Raw genomic sequence first — 22,881 nt, forward strand, 5'->3', positions numbered from 1 at the left:
GAAGCATTGGCAAGTCTTTTTTGTTTCTACTATTTTACTGGAGGTTATATTGTTCCATGCGACAGAGGAATAATTTAGTTCACTTCTTTATTATTAGTGTACTGCATTAGCAGCCAAAACACCCATTACAGAATCAGGGCAAGGGAAGAACACAATAATAAGTACAGCGAAATACCAGCAAACAGATTACCAAGAAATTACATGAGTGTGGAAAATGATAATATACAAAGGTAACTGGCTGCTGAATGCGTCAGTATCTTTGTAATAATATTTAAACTAAAATCAGTCAATAACAATAGTAATCATAACAAGAAGAACAACCGAAGGGTTCGACCGTTGAGCTAAGATTTCTGTTTCGCCATTTTGGCTCAAATGTGTTCATTTGTTTACGGAGCTGTTTGCATAATCCGTGCCCCGCGTCTCACCTGAGGTGACCGCCCGGAACGTGACGGGAAGCTAGCAGCAGTACTGCCTGTCGCCCTATGGTCAGGCTGTCTGAAGCGCGATGCCCCTCTCTGCAGACACCTTGCCTCTCACAAGAGCACAGTAGCTCGAACGAAGCTGGAACTGACGTCATTTCATTGACACGCGTCCCGTAGCCTGTCAGTCTATCTTCGTAAACCGATTTACCCTGACCTTGGTTGTTGGATCTAACCCTGAGGAAAGTGATAATAAAACGTTGCCAGGTCCAGAGATAGTGTTCTAGCGCTTGAGTTTGGGTTTTGACGCTGTGGTCCCTCATATTTTGTTAAGCTGTGTGTTATATCTCTTATCATGTTTTTAAGCAATAAATTTCGTTTTATCAGAATAAAGTTATGCAACATTGGCATGGTATTAATTTAAAAAGTGATTAAAATGGATCTGTATACGTGTGATTCTTCGTCACAAACTTGAAATTATACTCGCATTTTTGTTAATAATTAATCATTATCATAATCATTTCTAATTTCACAATCGTCCGGAATTTTCCACCCTATTTTGTGCTCAGGAGTAGAAATGTTGTTACCTAACGCATTAGTAACTTTCCCGACTCGTTTCGTTGACGGAATTTTACGATACTTTACTGCCAGAAGCAGCAGTAGGTCTGTGTATTTCAGGCGACTTATCCGTATCAGAAATCACAAACATTCAACCCATTCCAATTCGCTGAGATGGGCTGGTGTTGTTTGCGAACAGGGTGCTTGGGACATCATCTGGCCCCAAGTGGAGTGAAATGAAAGGAGGCTGGGGAAAACTGCACGGTGAGGCTCTTCATAATTTATGCTCTTCGCTAAATATTAATATATGATCAGGCCAGTGGCAGTTATGAAGGAGGGGGCATGTAGCACGCATGGATGAGATGAGAAATGCCCACATAATTTTGGCCAGAAAGCTTGAAGGGAGAAGATCACTCAGAATTACTTATTTCGATAAAGATGATTACTAAATAATGTGAGAACCTGTTTGCAGTTGCAAGTCAGTATCATTTACAGTCAATTGTTATGAAGTTCGATAAACTATTGTTTTTCAAAAAAGAAAATTGTTAATTTGGCCCAAAGTCTGAAAAGGTTTGCAAACATGCTAGAATGAAATATCTCCAGACAGATATTTTCCAGCATTCTAGCAGCACAGAAATATTTGAAATGAATCATGTTTTAGCCATATCTGTAGGAGGAACAGTTTTTTAAAAAAAACATATGGTTCGCATCAGTGCTGAAAGATGAAGATGTGGATACCGAACACAGAGCTGCACGAACATCCTGACATTCTGACATTCTGACGTTTGGTGGTTCACCTAACGTGAAGTCATGAATTAAGGAATTTCTGGGGGGGGGGATGTAGCTCATGCGGTTATTCGCCGTTTTGTCACTGCGGAGGCCCCGAGTTCCCGCCCTAGTGTGTCCATGTGGGATTTTTGATGGGCAGAATGGCACTGGGGCAGGTTTTTTCCGAGTCCTTCTCTTTTCCTCTGTCAGTATTAATCCACCGCTTCTAGGTACATATTCACTAATGTATACCATCTGGAGAATAGACAGTGGGCCCGTTAGCGACCCAGCTCCACACAGACAGTCTCACCCCTTGCATATTATAAAAGGGAATTCTGGAGAAAAACAGGCCAACTAATATTTTGTAGATGAAAGATGCATATCTGATGTTCTCACAGCATCAGGGCACAAATCTGGAGAGTGGCTTGTCGACGTTACGGTCACCTGAATATATTAAATTAAATTATTCAGTGTGAATACAACCTGATACATGAGTTAAGCGCTTTGCACGCATAGTGACTGCTGTTTTTATAATAGGCCTGCTTTAAAAAAATCTTCTACTTACAAGCACAAAGGTGAGTTCTAACGCAGTCACATTCATAGCAAGCTACTTGAAAAATTTAACTTACTCTGCGCCCCGATGATAGAGGCGGCAAGTACCTTTGAAATGTCGGCAGACGTCTACCAGGCTACGCGACGCAACATTCCAGAAGACAGTTGTCTGTCTTCTAGTCTGTAGTTATTGAATGTTAAGAAAAATATCCTGTACCTATGTGTAGTGTATGTCTAGAGCTATGAATATGGTTGTTCAGCTATGTGAATGTGCAATAAAGGAACATATAGACCAAAGTAGTAAACAGAACAAATTTTGGATCTCTGTGCACCCTAAGGAACCTGGAGACCTGTTTTTCCCCCGCCAGTAATATGTCAAATAGGGAAACCGAACGTGAGCCTCGTTAATGAAGACTCTGTTGTTTTCATGCATTATAACTAGGGTACATTACCTTAGTACTTTCGTGTTCAATACATTACACAGGTTGAGCTGTGTATTGTTTCGTGAATGAGATTTCGAATAGGAATCATGGTACTATTTTCTTGGCAGTGGATACTTTGCGTGGGTTAACTCAGGGACACATTTAAGAGTTCGTCAGATTCAAGTGGATTATATTGTGGTATTGTATGGGGGAAACATGACCTGTGTCTGTTAAGTATGATCATCTTCCTGTATCAAACTTGTAGGAAACGTAGCCCATTTTTTTAAAGTAAATCGTGACATCTTACTGGAGCCTTTTCGGATTAAAGTAACGCGACATAAACCTTTTAACGTACGAGTAGCTCTGGAGAGAGGATTCATAAAGTTATCTCAACACAGGAGTTTTTTTCATCGAGTTTTGTCTTTAGTGTGGTTGATAACATATACGACGTTTCGGAGGATGATTTTGCTCTTGTCTACAGATATAAAGGAATGAATGGTGAATAATCTGTGGGATCCGTTGTGTGAAACAAATTCTTGTCATTAGGAGACAGAGTCGTCCTCCTAAACGTCCAGAAAATTGACAATACTCAACAGAACACACCCTCTGGACCATACTCGACCATTGTCACAACTGTAAGTTGGTAATATATTGTAAGATTTGAGGTTTTCACAGCGGTGAGTATGAAGATTTCTGTCTTCTGGGTTGTTGCGCCGTGGTAGACGTTTACCAACGTTTCAGAGGTCATACTGCCTCCTTCATCAGGACGATGAATATATTTATTGGCCACTACAGAGAGATGCTATCAGGAATCAGTGTTGAGTAATATGCGGTGGTCTAATCGACACAGTACGACCTCCGACATGACGTTACATAAAACGTTATTTGAAGTCAAAATTATTTTTTGTGTTCCTTCTGTAAAAACGCTGTATTAAAATCAGGATAACGAGCTGAGTTTGCACGGCTGATATCTAATTATTAGATGGAGTACACGCCTTGTTGAGAACCTGATGGTTGTTCAGTTGGTCACTAATTTCCGCGCATATTATCGAAATCTGAAGTACATTACCGTGCTAACTACAGCTCTTGTGTAACGTTTCGTTGCTTGCTGATATTGTTGTTTTGGGATCTCATTAGTTTCCCGCCAAACCCCAAAGCTGGAGGACAGCCCCTTGTAGGGGGGGAAATAAATAGGCTTTTGTTTGTCTCATTAAAACAATCCGGAAACAGATCTTGGTTGATTAAGAAGAGGTGCGACAGACTCTTCTCTTTCCCAAGATGTGACTTTAGTAACAGTTGATATTTTTAGGCACTGATGTCGCTGTCTCAAACAGCCCATCTAAAAATTAGCTGTGAGAAGCTTAAAAGTTTAGTTTTGCACATTTTCAACGCACTGTTTGCATGCCAAAATGATCTGTAACAAAATAAAAAATGTTACTTTAATAATGTTTCTTTTAGTCACGTAACACAATCTTCACACAGAAAACATTCGATGTCTGTCATTAAGAGAATGATTTCTGTAATATGGATTTGCTGTACACAGGCAACCAAAACTGCTTGTTTTTGTTTCCTTTCTCTGAACATTAAATATGCTTTTAGACACGACAGTCATTTGTCATATTATGGCCGTAAAAGCAACAAGAAAATGTAACATTAATTGTATATTTTTGTAAACTGTATCGCTTCTACATCGTACATTCAGTCGCGTGCATCCTAATATTTTCAGATGGCCATGTAATCATCAACACCAAAGACATGTGAAGGACAAATATATATTTTTATTCAACTAAAGAAAATCACAGTTGATTTGGCAGAGATTTGCGTTTTTGCACCAGTGTTATTCACGTTTCAGCTTTTTGACACATGGTGCATAAACGAAACGGATCAAATTGGCGACGTGAAAAACATTTACATGTCCGTTTATCAGACGCCCATTGAATTCCGTTCTTTGATTAATTACGGAAACCTCAAAACAACAGAGGCAGTCGGTAGTAGTTCTTGTCTTTTTTCGTTCATGCATATCTCAACCAACGTAATTTTTCCTCATTTCAATACACATTAAAAAATTAATGATGTAACCGCTTCAAACGCCATCTGTGAAGCACGGCCGAAAACAATATCATTAAAAAAATGGAGGGGCAAAACAGATTTTCGGTAAAGGGAAAGGGGAAAGCCGATGAGTATTGGAGGGAGACGAGGAGAGAGTGCGTCTGCGCAGTAGCGCTGAGTGAGGTAGTCTAGCGGCGGTCCCTGCCAGTTTGAAATTGGAATGGGTTGAGTAAGCGGGCGAGTGAGTGAGAAAGAAAAAGAGTTTTTAAGTCTTCTTTATGGATTGAACGGATGGTCTGGGCCAAAGAGTAATATAGGCAGAAAAAATATAGCATAAAGGAGGGAAAAAGGGGGAAAGGAGGAGAGGTAAATGCAAGAAGATGGAAGGAGAAATCGTGAAGGGGAAGAGAGACGAGCCCCCGTTTTTCACTAGATTTTCATCTGTTTCCTTCAGTTCAAGTTTGGCGGGGGACAGGAATGGAGCGATCTGAATGAAACGAAAGGATTGATGAAATAAGGAAAGGGTTTTGTTGGGGGCTGGAAGTTCGCAGGACACTGATTTGTGCATTACGAGTTTTGTTACAAATTCCATAGTATTAGTATGGTGAAGTGAACCTGTAAATAAGTATTCAATGACAGTTAGTGGAATGTGGTGTAGATTAGACAGTGGTATATTGATTTTTAATTAGCGGTGTCAGCATTTTGGAACGTTTTATTAAAGCAGTGCCTATACCTGAATTAGGCCTTAATGCGATACATGACGTGTGAATGTGAGATTGTACAGTGATATCACGTCATTTCATTCCAGTTGTTGGATATTTGCAAAGTGTTTGTGTGACATGTGTTGCTAGCTGTGGAACAAACCCGGCATGTCCTAACTTCTCTAAGTGTGTGTATGACACGATCTACGCTGTCTCCTCAGATCATCGTGTGCCCGGAGTAACTGACCTTTCAGCTATACAGCTGTCTACCTTCTCTACTGTTGTAAACAATCAACAATACAGGTTAGTACATCCATGACTAGTGAGTGCGTTTCACCTAGTTAATAGCGAACGAGTTTTTAATGCCATTAAACATTTGCTCTGCCTTATTCGTTACACCAACTTGAAGTTGCGGATGTTACTAGCCTACAGTAAATAATTAGGCCTCGGTCAATGTTTTAACGAGGTTCGTAACCGAAAGGGTCAAGTGATTTATAATCAGGTTTTTGTCAGTGTAAATAAAGATCTTCGTACGTAACGTGCAAAAGGCGATGAAGCTTTTGTGAGTATAATGTATGGTTATTGTTTTCCTTCTACGCAATTATACTTGGATATTTCCTTGTTTTGAATCATTTTAAACTGCTTTTGTTTCTGGAAATGTTGAGGTTTGTTCAGATGTTCTCATTGGATAATTCCACCAAGTACTCTTGTTTAACGTAGTTTCGAAATAAAAACCTGTTTAAATAGTATTTTATATTTAATTTCTATAGATGCATGTCTACTGTTGCTACAACATGTAGCGTCATGATTAGTTCGAAACATTTGCATTTTACTGGTGTTCTGAAACGAAAATAATAATTCAGATATAAATGGACTTCTCTTTAAAATACATACCTTAGTTAAAATATGTTCATTGCTTCTCGCTGTGTTGCGTGACGTAAATTCAAGATCAGAGAGGTACACGTATGTCCAGAACTTTGAAACGCTTTGTCCTTCGCTACTGGAACTTTGTGTACACCCGGAAAGCTTGTTTCAACGTAAAAGTTTTCTGTGCAGCCAATTTTTATATCAACAGTACATTATTACTGGCAACACCGTAAATTCTAATTCGCACCTGACTGAATGTTCCATCATGTAGTCGTATTGAAGTCAAGTCACTTGGTTTCTCCCATTTTACATTAATTTAATGGCCGGTGGCGTTTATGCAAATCACTTGTTTGTGTGGGTGGAAAAAGGGAGTGACGTAGAAAGGGCATGGTGTCTATAGTAGCAGTTAACACACGTTATTCCTTTTAGAGGCTTTTACGTTGTTTTTTTCCTCGAAATTTCTCGACTTCGAAAGCGGAGTGATCGATTCTGGGAAATGAGATGTGGTAACGCCTGCGTTAAGTAACCGGTGTTGTTTAAGCATCCTAGGTTCATCATATTCCTGTATAATCAAAGGTATTCAAGCCTTTGGGATAATTTTTACACATTTGAAAATAAACAAAGCTTCAGCCCGTAACACCTAAATAAACATCAGAGCTAATTCAGGAAAAATTAATATGAATTTGGATTTCATTTATGTGGGTTATGCAAAGTTGTGCAAAGATTGTTTCTCGTATTCAGTGCGTTTGCAGGGCGTTTGTTCTAGTAACGAAGAGAGCTATAGTTTTAGTATCGGCCTTGCTGCTTCATCTCCGTAAAAAACAAGTTTGGCTATTGAACATGTTTTCCTAATTAAAATATATTTTTTTCCAGCGGCGTATAATACTAATGGTCCTCATTTTTCCGATATTGACGGTAAATAACATTTTTGCGACTTCGGAATTGTTCTAAAGAACACATGCCGATTTATTTAGCAATGCTAGCCAATGAGAAAAGGTGTTTAAGAATTATTCCGGTATTAAGAGTGCCTGTGGATTTAGCAGACTTGTTTTTGTCGAAAATGGTAATTTCTTAACACTTTTAAGCTCAGTCTGTGTGTTCACTTACTTGATTCATTTATTTCTTATGATTCTTAGAATAAACAGCGATTAACTCATTTACCTGAGCAACATTAACGAATTGATATTTGAGACGCTTTGTGCCTTCTTTGGGGAAGGAACTAAATTTTTAAATAGCATTTGCGTGAGCATAGGTCACCAAAGGATTAAAAAAGTAGTGCGAAGTTTAGAATTTAAGGATTTTTACAATACGTCGTCAGTACTGGTGCTGATTGTTTATTGGCATGTATACCACACCACAGTTGCCATAATCATGATCACTACCGCTGTTGATGGCCTCAGCCTTCACTGTCAAATGCCTCCAAATTAGGCTTTTCATTTGTAGGACATGAACTTCGATGTTTCTCTGGTCTTTGGTTCTGTATCGTGGCCTGAATACAGGAAGTCCATAAAATTCAGTGGAATGACGTCTTCAGTTTTGGAGCGTGCGTCAATCAGCTCCCGCCGCGGACAATTCGTCAAGAGGACCAGACTTGTCGGTCGGATTGGGTGTCGTCTCTGGCCCTCGCTAGATCGCCGCTCATGTTTTTAGAAGAACCTTTCATTTCTTCCCTTCTTTCAGAAAAATTGGCGTTAAAATAGAAAGTGCTGGTTTTATCGTCTCTTTGGTGTGAGTTAAGAACTTACGACAGTAGGGAGGAACGTGTATGCAATTCTTGATTGTTAGATCTTACTTGGGACAGATTGAGGAGATCCAATCCGTATAGCTTTTGTAGTTTTCTCTTTACCGAAATTTACTTAACAATTTTTTTAAATTCACTTTCGGCCACTTCCATGGTTACAATGTAGTATCTTGTGTAAGAAATAAAAACAGTTTGTTTACCACTCGTTGTGGAAAACTATTCTGATCTTTTGGCAATAATCTGTGTGTTTTCTGTAACATAAATGTTTTACTGATAAATCTGTGGACTCTGAAACTTCTGTATTTGTGGTGGTGTAGATACCGCATGAAAAGCGGACTGAGTGAAGATGTGATTTTTAGCATGCAGTCGATTTATCTTTCTCTGCCATCGAACTCTGTGCGAATTATGATTTTACATGAACCTAATCTTACTGTAACTTAACCCTTTTCTCGTTAATGTCATTTGTGGGTACTGTTTTAAACTGGCTCTGCTAATGTCTTATAGATCACTTTAAATGTATTTTTACATAAAATAACTTATCACGGTTCTTCGTTGTGTGTAGCCGCTCGTAGGTTCGAGTTTCGTTCAAGGCATGGATGCAAGTTCGCTTTCTTATGTGTTGTGTTGCCCTGTGTAAGTAGAGACCTTGGCGACAGGCCGAAGGAGTTCTACCGAATGTCAAAAAATGTTCCAGAATCCGATGGAGAAAACTTCTTGAAAGACCAAGGCTCAAGTTATAGTTTTAACGTGCATTTTGAAAATTCGGATTATTTTCTGTCTTTGGGGTAGGTATGTTGTTTACACATCCGGTGGCTTGCAAAATCAGAGGACTGGAAACAAATTGGAAGAACTGAAATATTGTAAACAATTAATTTTCAATCTTGAATTGTTGAGGCAGACGAAGTGTAAATAATAGATGTTGATAAACATATTTGATTAGTGATTTACAACCAGCAAAAGATAATGAAGCGTCATTAACATTGGTATCTTACTTTAGCGTAACTCGTGAAATTTGTGAACTCAAAAAACGCCGTTCCGAAAATGGTTTTGTTGTTACTGTACTGGATGGCAGTTTTGCCTATGAAACGTGTCTGATTTCCCCCAGTTTATTCGTATAGCGAATTTAATGGATGTAGGCCTAACATTTCCAGATTTAAAATTTGTATGAACAAATTCTCATTAACTGTAAACTTCAGTAAGAATCGTATGCAATTACTTCAGTCGATACTCAAATTATTTGCTTAGTCGCTTGCATCTAGAATTTAAGTGGTTGGTCTACATAGTCTTTAAATCGGAATTTCACGTGAAATGAAAATGATTGTTTCCAGCCGCTTGTTTTAATATGCTAGTCTCTTGGGTTAACTTGTGAGCCCGCACGTTAAATTACCCCGTTCTCGAACGCGTCAAAGATGGCGTCGCGATCGAAAGACGTGATAAAGCGTCGTGTGTAGAAGGAACAGCGTCACATACAATTTTTAGTACAATGATACTTATATAAATGGTGTAAAATTCAAACGTCTTCTGTCAATACATCACGCACTGGAATTACTTGCCCTTTCAGTCACAAGTACCTAATCTTCCAAAATTATGGAAACGAGAGTCTCCTTTATTTCAATTTTAATCATGGCAGATTGTAATATATTATATTGTCAACGTATGTAACGCTTTTAGATCACTGGTGCTGAGGTTAATATTATTAATATTATGAATATTCATCGCCCTGATGACGGAGGCAGTATGACCTCTGAAACGTTGGTTAACATCGACCAGACTACACAGCGCAACAACCCAGAAGACGGAAATCTTCATACTCACCGCTGTGAGAACCTCAAGTCTTACGTTAATATTATTATTCATGTCTACATTTGTGTGTTAAATTACTGATGCATGCATTTTGTGGATGCTGGGACTATGCACCATTTAAATACGTAAGTTTATTTTTACAGTTGCAAAAAATATCGGTTTACAAACTTTGTGAAAGATAAATAGCCCAGGGTTTGCAACATTTGTGATACAAACGCTAAATTAATTAATTTTGCTAGTAGGTACACTTTACTGGACCAAGAATAATGTGCACTGAGTTTTTTTATACATTTTTACGAATTTTACTTAGTGTGTTTGGATTTGTAAGATTTGAGGTTTTCATCGCCCTGATGACGGAGGCAGTATGACCTCTGAAACGTTGGTTACCATCGACCAGACTACACAGCGCAACAACCCAGAAGACAGAAATCTTCTTGTATTTGAATTTTTCTGAAATGGTTTCGAGTACAGAAAGGATTCTTCCGCCATTCACGAGCGTGCAGGATGGGAAACTTCGAGAATCCTATGTGGGCCTACTGTTTTCAAAGTCACTCATACATTAAGGACAAAATCCAGGTGCAATCACGGGATTTGAAGGAACGTACAGAAAACTGACGTTATTTCGTATGCTTCGCACATTTAAAGTCTGTTTGGAAATTCGCTTAGGATTCCCGAAAACAGGTAGTTTCTTTTACAATAACTGGGCAAGGCTGCAGAGTTTAATAAATAGAACAGTCTGCCTTCGTCATTTATTTCGGTAGCCGTTGATAAATGCGAAGTTCTCTAATGTTTGACAGGCCAACAAGTCCTTAACGGCTCGTTTATATATTAGGGTGTCCTTTGAAGTAATTTACGGTGAGCCAGTGACTATATTATCTGTCCAGCATCCTTCAGACATCTGTAACCAAGAGGACAGGCGGGGTGAAATCACTGTTTTACTTTGAGTCTGTTTATTACGTAACCTCATATTAATTTAAAGTTTTCTCTTGAATGTTTTATTACGCAACTTCTGATCAAACGTTTTCTGTTGAATAAGTACTGATGATCAAAAATGCCTACAAAGTTTCTGATGTTTCGTTTAATGTTATATTACTCTTTAATTTATGCCTTCGAAAGCTATTAAATTAAATTTTAAACAATGAACAACTTCTATAATACGAGTATTTTCCATTTTAGCCCAACAAAATTTTAATAAAAAATAAAAACTTAGAGAACAGCATTTGTTTTGAGCGCTGTAGTTATATCGTAGGCCTGTGCATTCAAAGCGATGTGTGAAACTGACTTATTATTCCGCTGATAATGGCCCCTGTTTCGGCTAGAGTTTTGCTGGGTTTCCACGCTGTCTGTTTCCACATTGTTGAATTATATCTGCGGTTAAAATTTTCAGAGTCGTTTCTCAAGTCCGACCGGTTCCAGATGGTAAACTGAGATACCATAAATTCTATTTTACACTTTTTCTCGAATGGAATGTTTTATGTTGCCTGTTTTATAATTTTTGTTCAAACATGTTGGAATGCGTTGCATAATTAGTCTTAATTTCCACAGAATTGAAATTTCGCGTGGAAATGGGTCTCCGGCCGTCTTATTCTCAGCAAGTGAGGATGTTATGAATTCAGCAGCTGTTCTTTCCCAAAATAATTCACCCGATTCCTTCAGATGACTTGTCATAAAACCGAACTGGAAAGTATGATTGGATGTTCCAGATGCAGACCTGTTTTTCATAAAACAGTCATGGATGAAGGAAACAAATTTAAAAAATCATAAAACTGCCGTATTCTGCGTTGTAGCGTCGTGTAGTCTGGTGGAAGTTCTCCAAAGTTTCAGAGGTCCTCTCTGTCTTCATCATCAGGGCGACTACTACTACTACACCACTTCCAGACAATTTGTCGCTACAACCCAGAAGACAGCCATTTTTATACTCACCACCGTGAGAACCTCAAATCCTATGAAAACTCTCATATTTTACAGCCATGTTTTTATTATATTTCCATTACATTTTCAAACTGTCATATTGTCTGTCATCTTTATATTTGTTGCTTCTTGTTGAGATATAAAGATATCTATAGGCAACTGACAAAGGTTCACATTCAACAGGACAGAACTTAAATTTAGCAACTCTAATTAACTTCATCTAATTTCACTCAAAATAATATCACTGGTTTTCATTTCAGTGGACACAAAATATTTTGTCTCTAAATTAAGAATACCAAAAGTCATATCCGTTTCCAAGTGTTCAATTTAAGCATATTACATACAGCGACCTTAAAAAAATATGTGCCGAAAATTTTAGACAAGAGCATTTTAATTCGATTTACTGTGGAATTTTTAATGACAAGTTAAGCGTTTTAGTTGCGTCGCTGATGTAACACATCGAAAGCCACGTTTCCGAGAGTGGGGACGCGTATTTTGATGGAGACCTCTTGTGGATTTCCCGTTCTCTGAGCACTGCTGTATACTTTGCACTGTTGCGGGCATGAACGGACCAAAGTACTCCCGTGAGTGAGTCAATTCTGAAATTCTGCATCAGCGGCTACTGCCTTAATAACACTGTATTAACTGTAGAGGTTATTTGCGTGTTATGAAATGAAATAGTATGTTTTTATTTTCTTTGGCGACACTTGTACTCCGTGTAGCTTAGGAAAACCTCAAACAGCCTCTTAGAATATGTGGCTCTCGAACAGAGAATTGATTCTGTGCTCTCCGAAATACGAAGGTGGATGGTTGATTGGAGGATGTCAACAGGACAGCTGATGCACCGTCCGGGACTTGAATCAGTTACATCCGATACAAATGCAAAGTGCGTTAGCGCGGAACCAGTATTTGCGGAGGGTGAAGGTAGTAGTAACGATGCTATTAAAGCGCGGGGGGGGCCTCAACATTTTACAAATCTAGGGCAGGATTCACCAATGGTTATCGACTCCCCGGGTCGCAAGGTTTATGACATTTATGACAGATGGTACTAACATAGGCTAATATTACAAACAAGTTCACACATATCACTCTGTAATTTTCTTTAACAGAATCGATAATTTTTGTAATATTTTATTTGCTGCTTTTGTTTGAGTAATTTTCGAATATGAGATTCAGTTTCATGTTGCAATTCGCATACAGTGCGTCTTTCAAAGTGTTTATCAGTAAGACTTGACATAGTTTGTGATTTGATGTCCATCTTTAAACTGAGGTGTTGCTCACAGCGACAGGCATTGTCAAATACAGACAGATTGTTTTTTCTGATATCAGGTAAACTACTTTATACCGTGCAGGGATGATGCAGAAGTTACAGAAAAAAGACGCGGACCGCGAGTTGGGAACCATTTTTAACTTGAGCAGTTATAACAAATTTCCAAGAATGGTTATTCTGGTGATTTGAGTACGTCCGGAAGAATGCTAAAATAGTTAAGTTTGCTTCACCTCGCGCAAGTTACAACGTGTAGGACGTTTTCCTTGAATAACGGACTCCATAAAACCCCTTTTCGCCTTCACGCTTTGCATAAGAACTGACAATGTTACTCCGCGGGCCTAATGTCTTTCTTACTGTTGCTTAGAAAACACGGATTTAAATGCCAGGTCATATCCTGTTTTGTGATTACTGCGCCATTGAAATTGCACGTCATAAAATTAAGCAAAGTATTGGCCATGTTTTGTTCTAGGTTGTGGTGGACTCGCAGGTAGACCAAGTATTATTTGTTTTAATCATATTAAAAATTAGTACTACTGCCAGATATGAATGTAGAAGACCATAAATTAATAAAATAAAATAATTCATTGAACTACCGAATTCAAAACGAATTAATAAATACACATCTATAGTGACGAAGGTATATGAGTGCACCGAAACAGAATGGAATTGCGTTCTGAGTCCAGATGATGCAGATGGTGTTTTTTTTCCCGAAACGTTGGTACCTGCCTGTGAATCCACACGGCTTAACAACTCAGAAGATCATCATCATCACCGCCGTTAGAACCTCAAGTCTCACTAGCAAGGTATTTTTTTATTTTATTTCAGAAGTAGGAAAACCCAGCGTAATGGCGTGTACGAATTGAGGTGAACTTAAATGGGTATCTGTTGAGGGTATGGACTGGATTCCATCGGCCTAGCATAGCATCCAGTGTCGGGTTCTTTTGGACAGGTTTATGAACCTTCGGGTTCCTTAAAAGCAGGGATTTCAATGACCAGCTTAGTAACTGTAAGCTTTCTAAGGTGTAGCCTGTTTAGCTTTAATGGGGGATTTGTATAATATTAATATGAATGTTGGAGATAGGCTGTAACTTGTGTACCGGATTCTCGTGACTGAAGATAGTACCCAATGGTGTGCTTTTGTGATAACGGTAATGAACCTTGGATTCCATGAAAGAACTGAATTTCTAGACCAACGAAGCAACTACCGATTTTTCAAGATGAGTGCCCTCCAGTTGACTGCGTGGTATCATGAGTGACCCATTTTAATCCCAACGCTTCTAACTGCTCAAGCTTTGGATGTATCGAGACAAAAAATCGATTTTGATATTAGATACCAACCCTTTGAAACCGAATGAACGAGTGGGAAGACAAAGTGGGGGAAAGGGGGTAGTGAGAGGCACCACACTTAGAGGGTGAAACATCAATTTTCGGTTGTGGAGGTTCCCAATCAGTGCACGCATGTCGTTCTGGTAGAGGTACGTTTAAGAGTAGGTAAGGTATTCAGAAGTGAAGAAGGTAGTGCGATGCTCGTGTTAAGTCCCTACCTCAAATAAAACACAGCATTTCTCCATTACAAGGATTAATTGCTTAATGCTGAGGAAAATAGTCACTGTTTACTTTGGGGATTATAAGAAATTCATAAATACCCTGTGTGGGAAAATGTAGAGATATGGTTTTTAAAGAAAATGTAGTTGCCGCAGGACTTGAACCCTTTGAAGTAACTGTCATCAAATCAGCTACGATTTGATTTTACATGTTGAGTAGTGTGGTGTGTTCGATTTTTTACATCTGTCTACAGTGTAATGTAGGCTAAGCCTGCATTAGGCCTACACTGTCGGTCACATTGCTTCTAGAAGAAGAGTTTGTAAGTGAATGTACTTACCACAAATTTTCATTTCAAGGCGAAAGGTGTGTTGGAGACTCGCTACAAAATTGCTGTTTTAATTAACTGATATATTAGCCAACGACGTTGTTTCAACTGATTAAGTTTTCGTGCCTACCTAATAGCTAATAGTGAGACTGGAGAAAGATTCAGAAGCATGCTGGTGTGGCCTGATTTGAAGTTATAAATCGTGTGATTCGCCCCGATAAACAAATCACACCAAACACCAGAATAGTCTGTAGCATTTTCGTCTTTGAAACTTAGGCAACCTTTCGGACACACGCCTACAGCCTTCTTGGTACGTGCATTTCGTGTGAGGCGTTTTTCGTGCAACATGACGATTTGGATCATTCTTGCATTCAGTATACTACTAATGTGCAGAAAACCGGTCGCAGGAATGATCTAGCCTACTTTTCCTTATTCTGAATAAAAGCTAGGCGGTGTCTGAAGAGATCTGTTTGGTGTGGAGATGCTGCTGCTGTATCCTAGAAGAGGCGATATACATGACCTCAAAAAATACAACGAAATGCGAATGCGTAAAAGCCTTACGCAAGTTTAATGCTCGGACGCTGACGGTGATTTAGTTCTTATCCTAGCACAGCTTTTGAACCTGTCCTCTTGCGCTGTGCAGTCAGTCGCCGGTATTATGGACAATGTCAAGGCCGGAAACGCCAAGCATTTCTCGTTGATGAGGTTACAGATGTGCTGTTGAAATAGGCCTACTTATTTATAGGCTTTCTCGTAAGAGGTCGTGGTATCAGTTGGAACTTTTATAATTTTCCGATTGGACTTTGACGGTTACCATGAAACTATATACGAACTGTTGTACTTACGTACTTCTGTCATTCGGTTCTGGTGCTTGTAATTGAATGCCTATAATCTGGTTAAGCTATGTGAAGTCCTGGTTTGTTTGGTTTCGATTTGCATTCCGCCCTCCGCCAGCGATGCAGATGAACTTGTTACCTTCAACATACGTTATCAGAACTTCAGTGTTTTAGAATACCGCCAATTTTAAATAAATAATATCGGTTCTCCGTGGCAAATTACGCGAGTCACACTGGGATTGTGCAGTGTTGTTTCGTTTTGGTATACGTCTGGAAGAATTCTACTCGCATTTCGTAGAACCGTTTGGTGGTCGGGATACAAATAGTCTTCCTTCCGAATGCAATTTGACGCGTCACTGCTGTTGTAACCATTTCAGTGGCTCGCCTCCCCTCTCCTACCCTGGAAAGCTGTTCGTAAAATAGGGTCCAATCATGAGGTCTCAACCCTTTTCAAGGCGCTGGGACATATTCACCTTTTCTCGCGGGCCGCAACGTTGTAATTGATAAAAGAATACATAAATATCATGGCAGTCATCAACATTCCACAAACTTGTTGCTACAAGCAGGTTCACATATTTCTCAGTTTTCTTTAATAAAATCACGTCTTGAGTGAGGTATTTGAAACCGCTTTTGGAATTCTTTAATAGCAGTTTCATTTCCGTTGTTTGCATTCCAACAAGTGTTTATGAATTAAGATGCGTCCTAATTTTTGGTTTGACGTTCTGCATTGAGTTGTATGATTTAAGGTGGCTAGCTGTGTTCTCGGGTGTTGCGCCGTGAGGTTTGGTAGATAATAACCAACGTTTCAGAGGTGATTACTGCCATCATTATTAGGACGCTTTTGCCAAATACTGACATCAACAAATCGTGTTTTCTGAAATGACGCAACTATTTTTAACGCAGTGATAATAAAAGAAATGTACGCGTGCCTCACAAAACTAAATTGTGGGCCAGTGGTTGAGAACACCTAGTTTAAGAAATTTGAAAATGTCCTTTTGGAAAATAGAACGCTGTTAGTTTGGTCACTGTATGTGTAATGTGTGTGAAAATTTCAATGAAATGATCGTGGTAGCAGTTTTTATTTGGGCATTTATGGATGAAAGAAATGATAGCGTCCTAGACGTCCCCGTGTTCAGAAGCGAGGGATCCGAGCAGATAGTGTCCTCATCAATAGGAACGGAATATATCTTCGAAATGTGGACCTTGTCCAAATACAATATTCCTCGTACACCACGTTTTAAACTTTTAACTAAAACTATGAAATGGATATTACTTGTTGATTGAATAACAATTTTCTTTAGTTACCGGTTTATAGTTAAGTGAAGGGTCAAGGTTGCAACGTGTTCTATGATTCCTCAGAGGCAGACACAGTTGACTACAGAAATTGAAGGGTAAAGCCTAAGCCCAGAAATTGCAAAACTCGTTCCCTAGATAAGACGCTGTTCATTTTCTTCTTGGCCGATGGAAGGTGAAGGTTCTCCGGTGGGTGACGGTACTGAATGTACCCCCTGCAATATTCGCTTGCGAAACACATTGGTTCTCACTGTGTGAACAGCGTGACACTTCGGTGGCTCTCACAGACCTATGCATCTTTCCTGTCCCAGGTGTGTTTATTTGTTTGTGGTTTATTTAACGACGCTTTTTCAGTAGCTCAGTCTATATAGCGTCGAATGAGAGGATGACAGTGAGTGTGGTGTTGGAAAAATACTCCATGGAGACTGACCCTCCAATAAACGACATGGTCCTGTGACTCACCGGTGCCTTTCGCGGTGCTGAAATTTATTCTCAGGTAAACCACGGTGACCCTCGTGGCGACCAACGTGTTCATTCGCTTCTTCAGCTCTCCAAGGCGTAGTAGGCGAACCGCTGGTGTACGAATTCAGTGGTTACGTTGATGAAGTGGGGGATCCTCTGTTGTGACTAAGTAACCAGCACTGTGAGTATTTATAACCATTGGCCACACACTGATCAGAGATGCAGTTATGCAATTCAAAGTGAGCAAAGCAGAGGTTATCAACACGCGGCCCGTGGACCGTGTAGGCCGCCGAATGTTTTGTCCGGCAAGCGTACATTTTTTGTTGTATTGTATCATCCTGAATTATGAAATTTTCTTAGATTTTCGCCATATCAGGAAACACTTTTTTTAATATCGTCAGAATTTGGCATTGCGCCTTCCTATCTCTGTGAGCAGCTGTTGAATCTAATGAAGTATGAGAAGAGCTAGGAAGCGTCTTACTGATTAAGACTTGGAGGGATGCATGCGAATTGAATGTCGGAAAATTTACCTGATACTGATTAAGAAGCCAAAAGTCTTAAGTACCTAATTATGACTAATAAAATTAGTAATATGTCGACCTGTGTGCGATAGGTGTCATGGTGTTTCGGTGGATTTTCATCATTTTTAAATCTGCGGCCCGCGAGTCGATACGAAATGGTTAATGTAGCCCCAGGTGCGGGAAAGGTTGAGAAGGGAAGAAAGAATAAGAAGAGATTTTATAGGCAGAGAAGAAGAGAATGAAGACGTGAAAGAGGATCTATCTATTATTGTAAGAACGCGGAAATGCCTCCTGTTTCGTGTTTGCTGGGATAGTTTATTTGCAACAAGTAGCTGCTGTAATGTGCATGGCCAATCTGCCGCCGGTCGCTAGCCATCCGCCTAGGTTGGTGGATACCGTGGCTTGGTACGACGATGTTGCTGCTACAGCTGGTGATGCTGAACTATTAACCCTGAGGCACCAAAACAGTTCGCGATGCCAGGGCATAGCGCAGCATCATGTCAGTAACTTACGTTATTTCTAACGGTAGAACTTACATAACCTTACAGTCTTTTTAGCTTGTTTCTAAAAGCGGTCTGTTTCATTTCATTACTTAACCTGTCGTGTTCAAAATGTCTAACAAAGTTCCCTTATGCATATTTTAACCTTGGGCGTTTCCTGCTGTACTGTGATATCGTAGGATATCGGGCTAATTCCATACCTTTAATTTCTTTTTGTTCGTCTCGACTTTTTAATGATCGTAGCCCAATATACAATTTGTTTTCTTTGGTGTGTAGTGTCATGGAATATATAGTTTTTGTGATGCTATTAGTAGTTCAACTAGTCAAGAAATATACACCTTTTACGGAGTCAAAAGGTTCATTGCCATGTTTACAACAGTCTGTAACTAGATCCTGTTCTGAATCAGATGAGACCAGTCCAACATCCTCATAGACAATTTCTTCAACATCTTTTTCAATATTGTCGTCCCATTTACGCCTAGGTTTCCAAAGTCTTTTTTTCCGTCACGTTTTCATACCAAAATTTGGTATGCATTTCCCTCATGCGTGCTTCATCTCATCATCCTCCTGTTACTCCCACTCCTTTAATTCCAGATGCTATCTTCATCTCGCACCCTGTAATCACACAGCCTTTGTTTTCCCTAGGTCAAGATACTAAGTTTCACAACAATACAAAACAACAAATAATATAATTGTTTTTGTATATATTCATCTTTACTTTTATAGATTATAAATTTAAGATGGCTGTCTTTTGGGTTGTAGCGCCCTGTAGTCTGGTAGAAGTTTGCCAACGTTTTAGAAGTCCTTTTTGCGATCTTAATTAGAGCCATGAAGATGGAGGCAGCAAGGACTCCTGAAACGTTGGTAAACTTCTACCAGACTACAGGGCGCTACAACCTAGAAGACGGCCATCTTCGTACTCACCGCTGTGAGAACCTGAAATCCTACTAAGATTCAAAAATAAATAGTAGGAGGCCCCGTCTTCGGTGTATTTAAAGTTATAAATGAATAATCCGGTTATTAATCATAATAACAGGTGATTATATAAAATCACCAGCGATATCGGTAAGGGACGTTACACATAATCACCGGTTATTATTCGTAATTGCCAGTTACTATAACCAAAACGGAATTGTTGGAATTCGAACTCGTTTGGAATTGTAGGAGTTGAGGTCACGGCGGCGAATATGCAGATGGGTGGGGGTGGGGGTCTTTTGGGCTGTAACGCCATGTAGTCGGCACATCACTGACGTTGGCACACTTCTCCCGGACTCCACGGCGTTACAGCCCAAAAAGCACCAATCTTCGTTTTGAAATAGATATTTTTCTGTATGTGTAGTGTATGAAATTCGAAATATCCATAAAATACGTGCATGCTTTTCCTTCGATATATAATCCGCGCAAAACTGTGTTCCTGGAAACCCCCCCCCTCCCCTCCCCACATATTACGAAAATCCGTCTTGACACTTTTCTTTAGTGTATAGCCTACTCCACGGTAATTAGAACATTTTTGATCCATTATTTTAATTCAGCTACTCCCGTAATGTTGCATTCGAAATAGTTCTTTTATGTGTTGTTTTGATACTGATACAACCCAGAGGAGAGCCGTCTTCATACTCGCCGCCATGAGAACTCAAATCTCACATATTCCTTACTTTGGTTCGGATGACTCTTAGAAGCTACCAGCAACAGCACAACCACAGAAGGACGTTTGCGAATGTGGTCTGAATTGAACTGACCCAGGGTAAGATCAGAAGGCGTGTGTAAATATTGACAGTTTTGCCTGGTCCTCTTTGGGGGTTGGTCTACACCAATCGATCAGAGCGCGGAAGTTCGCTGAGGGCTAGGGTGAAAAATGTTTTAAATTATTATTATTATTATTGGCCGACTGGCTGTTGATGCAGCACTCTAATAAAAAGAATTGAATTGAATTATTATGTTTTCTATATATGTATGCATGGAATTCTTTAACTTGTAAGCTTGAACGCATACAGAGCAAGTTCTTAACCTCGTGTTACACTCGTTTCTTTCCTCATGTCCGTTATCACTACGCCAATGCCTTAGAAGACCTACATTTTCATACTCTTGGTACTAGGAGGAGTCACCTAGACGCCCTCGTTCTTATTAACGTATATGGGGGATATAAATTCTGTCCCTCCTTACTCGAGACTCTTGGTGTGCGTGTCCCATTTCGTAATTTTAGAGATTTCTCTCTTTTCGCTGTTGTCCCTGAATGCAAAAGTTGTCCATCTGCTAGATGCGAATCAGCTGTGAATACTCTTTGCAATGATTTTGACATCTTAAGTAACCATTTGCTTACTCTTAGGCATATCCTAAAGTAGATGGTATTGCTTCATTTATAAATAATCATGTTATTATTTGCTTTGTTTTAATTATTAACCTGTTTGCTAGGAACTTCATTATTATTATTAATGTTTATTTTATTTTTTGTGCTGTATCTGTGATTGGCCGTCTGGCTGTAGGTGCAGCACTCTAATAAAAAAGAATTGAATTATCAGTGTTTGCCTGTCATTGGCTCCTCGCTGTTGGCAAACATTTTAATAAAGTATTGAACTGAATTAAATAGTAATAATAATAATAATAATTATTATTATTAATGCCATCGAATCATAAGCTGTGTTTAGACCTACAGTTTCATAAATACCCTGCGATAACAATGGAATAAATAGCAGCTGTTTTTGAGTAAATTATGGCATATATGTTTATAACCAAACGTTTGGCGTCGAAGTCTTCGCGAGCCAGACGCTTAGCCTCAGTGGATTATATGAATGTTAAATTGAGCGTTGCATTCAACAGCGTGTAGTTCCAGAGCCGAGTCTTGTGTTACGAATAGGACGGCCGCCGGGGGCCCCGACAATCGTCTTCACGAAATACGGAAAAAGTTCTTGTATCCCGTTCAAGCTTTATGGATACCAAAATTATATATGATCTTGCCGTCGTTTGAATTTTAGTTCCTGTTAAACTGAAACCTGTTTTAGTCGAACTATCTTTGTTTCTGCTGCTGTTTGTTATTGATGCGTCTTCATTACCACAAGCTTTGAGCAGATATCATAATGTGATGAATAACACTTACCAACGGAGTAACCGGATGTAACAGAAATGTCACGACTGGTAGAAAAGCGGGAACGTTTATCAGACAACGAAATAAAAACCTACAAAAATGTTCTGTTGGTAATGTGGTATAACTGACTCTGCATTTGAAGTAAGAAAGTAATTACATTTAAATTATAAATTAAAATTGTTGTAGTTTTCGACTGTTTCTTCCTGTCTTATTCGGTCTATGAGTTTTATTCTTTACTGTATAAATATGTTATCCAGTTGATATTGATCTTGAAACGGACCCTTGATTATAAGTGGGAGAAAACCAAATGTAGGCCTAATTATGTAATTTATTAGAGACATTAGGGACAATGTACGACAGTTGCGTGCTTTTTCTCCGTGGTAGTTCATGAGAGAACAGTGAATTACTTACCAGTTAAGCCTTTAGATTATACTATGACACTGTGCAGAAGAGTTGTGGGTCGGACCCATTTTGATAAATGCATGTGCACTCCACAACCATGACCACCAGGGACAGAGATACCTCCAAAGTACAGCCGTTGCAGCTGAGAAAAGACAGGAAGATAAACGAATAGGAATGTTATTGATAAAACGTTGTAGGGTTATATAACATTTTTAAAATCCAGTTTGGACGTAGAACACATGATGTTCCCATTTCAATATATCCTGTCGTTTGAAAATTAATAGGAAACATTAGTGTAATCTACGGCTGTCAGATTAGTCGTATCATGGGACCCTGAAACACGGTACTAATGAATGAATGAATGAATGAATGACGAATACTTGTGGTTATCATTGAAAAGTATTTTTATGCAACCCGCCGTTGTGAGAGAGATACATGTCAAAAGGGAAACTGGTAAAACCAGGGTTACAATTTGTGGAATAAAAGGAAGTCTTGTCATTTGAATACCGTAGAGTCCCGATTATCCGACCTAAACGGGAGCGAAGGTCTGTCGGGTAATGCGGATGATTCATGGAAACAACGAGGGTAAATAACAATTCAGTCTACGTTAGTATTAAATTACAAAGAATGCACATAAAAGAGCATAAAACGAAAGAAATCGAATAAACACACTGACACACACACGCAAAGTAAATTTGTAAATGAAAGTTAATTTTTTAAAAAATTGGCAATTTTCTTCTGAGGCACATTCCTCTTCTTTGCGGCAAGGTCACGCCAGCGCGTGAACAGCAGTACGTCTGCAGCATCGAAGTACATAGAATGTAGCTGGTGCGTAGTGGGGGAATGTGATTCAT

General features: G+C 39.2%; 1 protein-coding gene across 5 annotated transcripts in view; it reads left to right on the forward strand.

Annotated features, from left to right (window-relative positions):
- The first annotated feature begins 4,945 nt into the window (after positions 1–4,945).
- LOC110826492 (castor zinc finger transcription factor) overlaps positions 4,946–22,881 on the forward strand; it is a 270,044-nt gene continuing 252,108 nt past the window's right edge. For 4 of the 5 annotated variants that reach the window (XM_022057194.2, XM_022057197.2, XM_087351137.1 and 1 more), the window contains exon 1: positions 4,946–5,772. The gene's annotated coding sequence lies outside the window, so the exon portion shown is untranslated. The remainder of the gene's footprint in view (positions 5,773–22,881) is intronic. The other variant, XM_087351138.1, reaches the window with a different exon arrangement.

The sequence above is a fragment of the Zootermopsis nevadensis genome, unplaced genomic scaffold (genome assembly GCF_977971745.1).
Source record: "Zootermopsis nevadensis isolate Lab colony 2312 unplaced genomic scaffold, Znev_1.0 Znev_ptg000018l, whole genome shotgun sequence".
NCBI classification, from domain to species: domain Eukaryota; kingdom Metazoa; phylum Arthropoda; class Insecta; order Blattodea; family Termopsidae; genus Zootermopsis; species Zootermopsis nevadensis.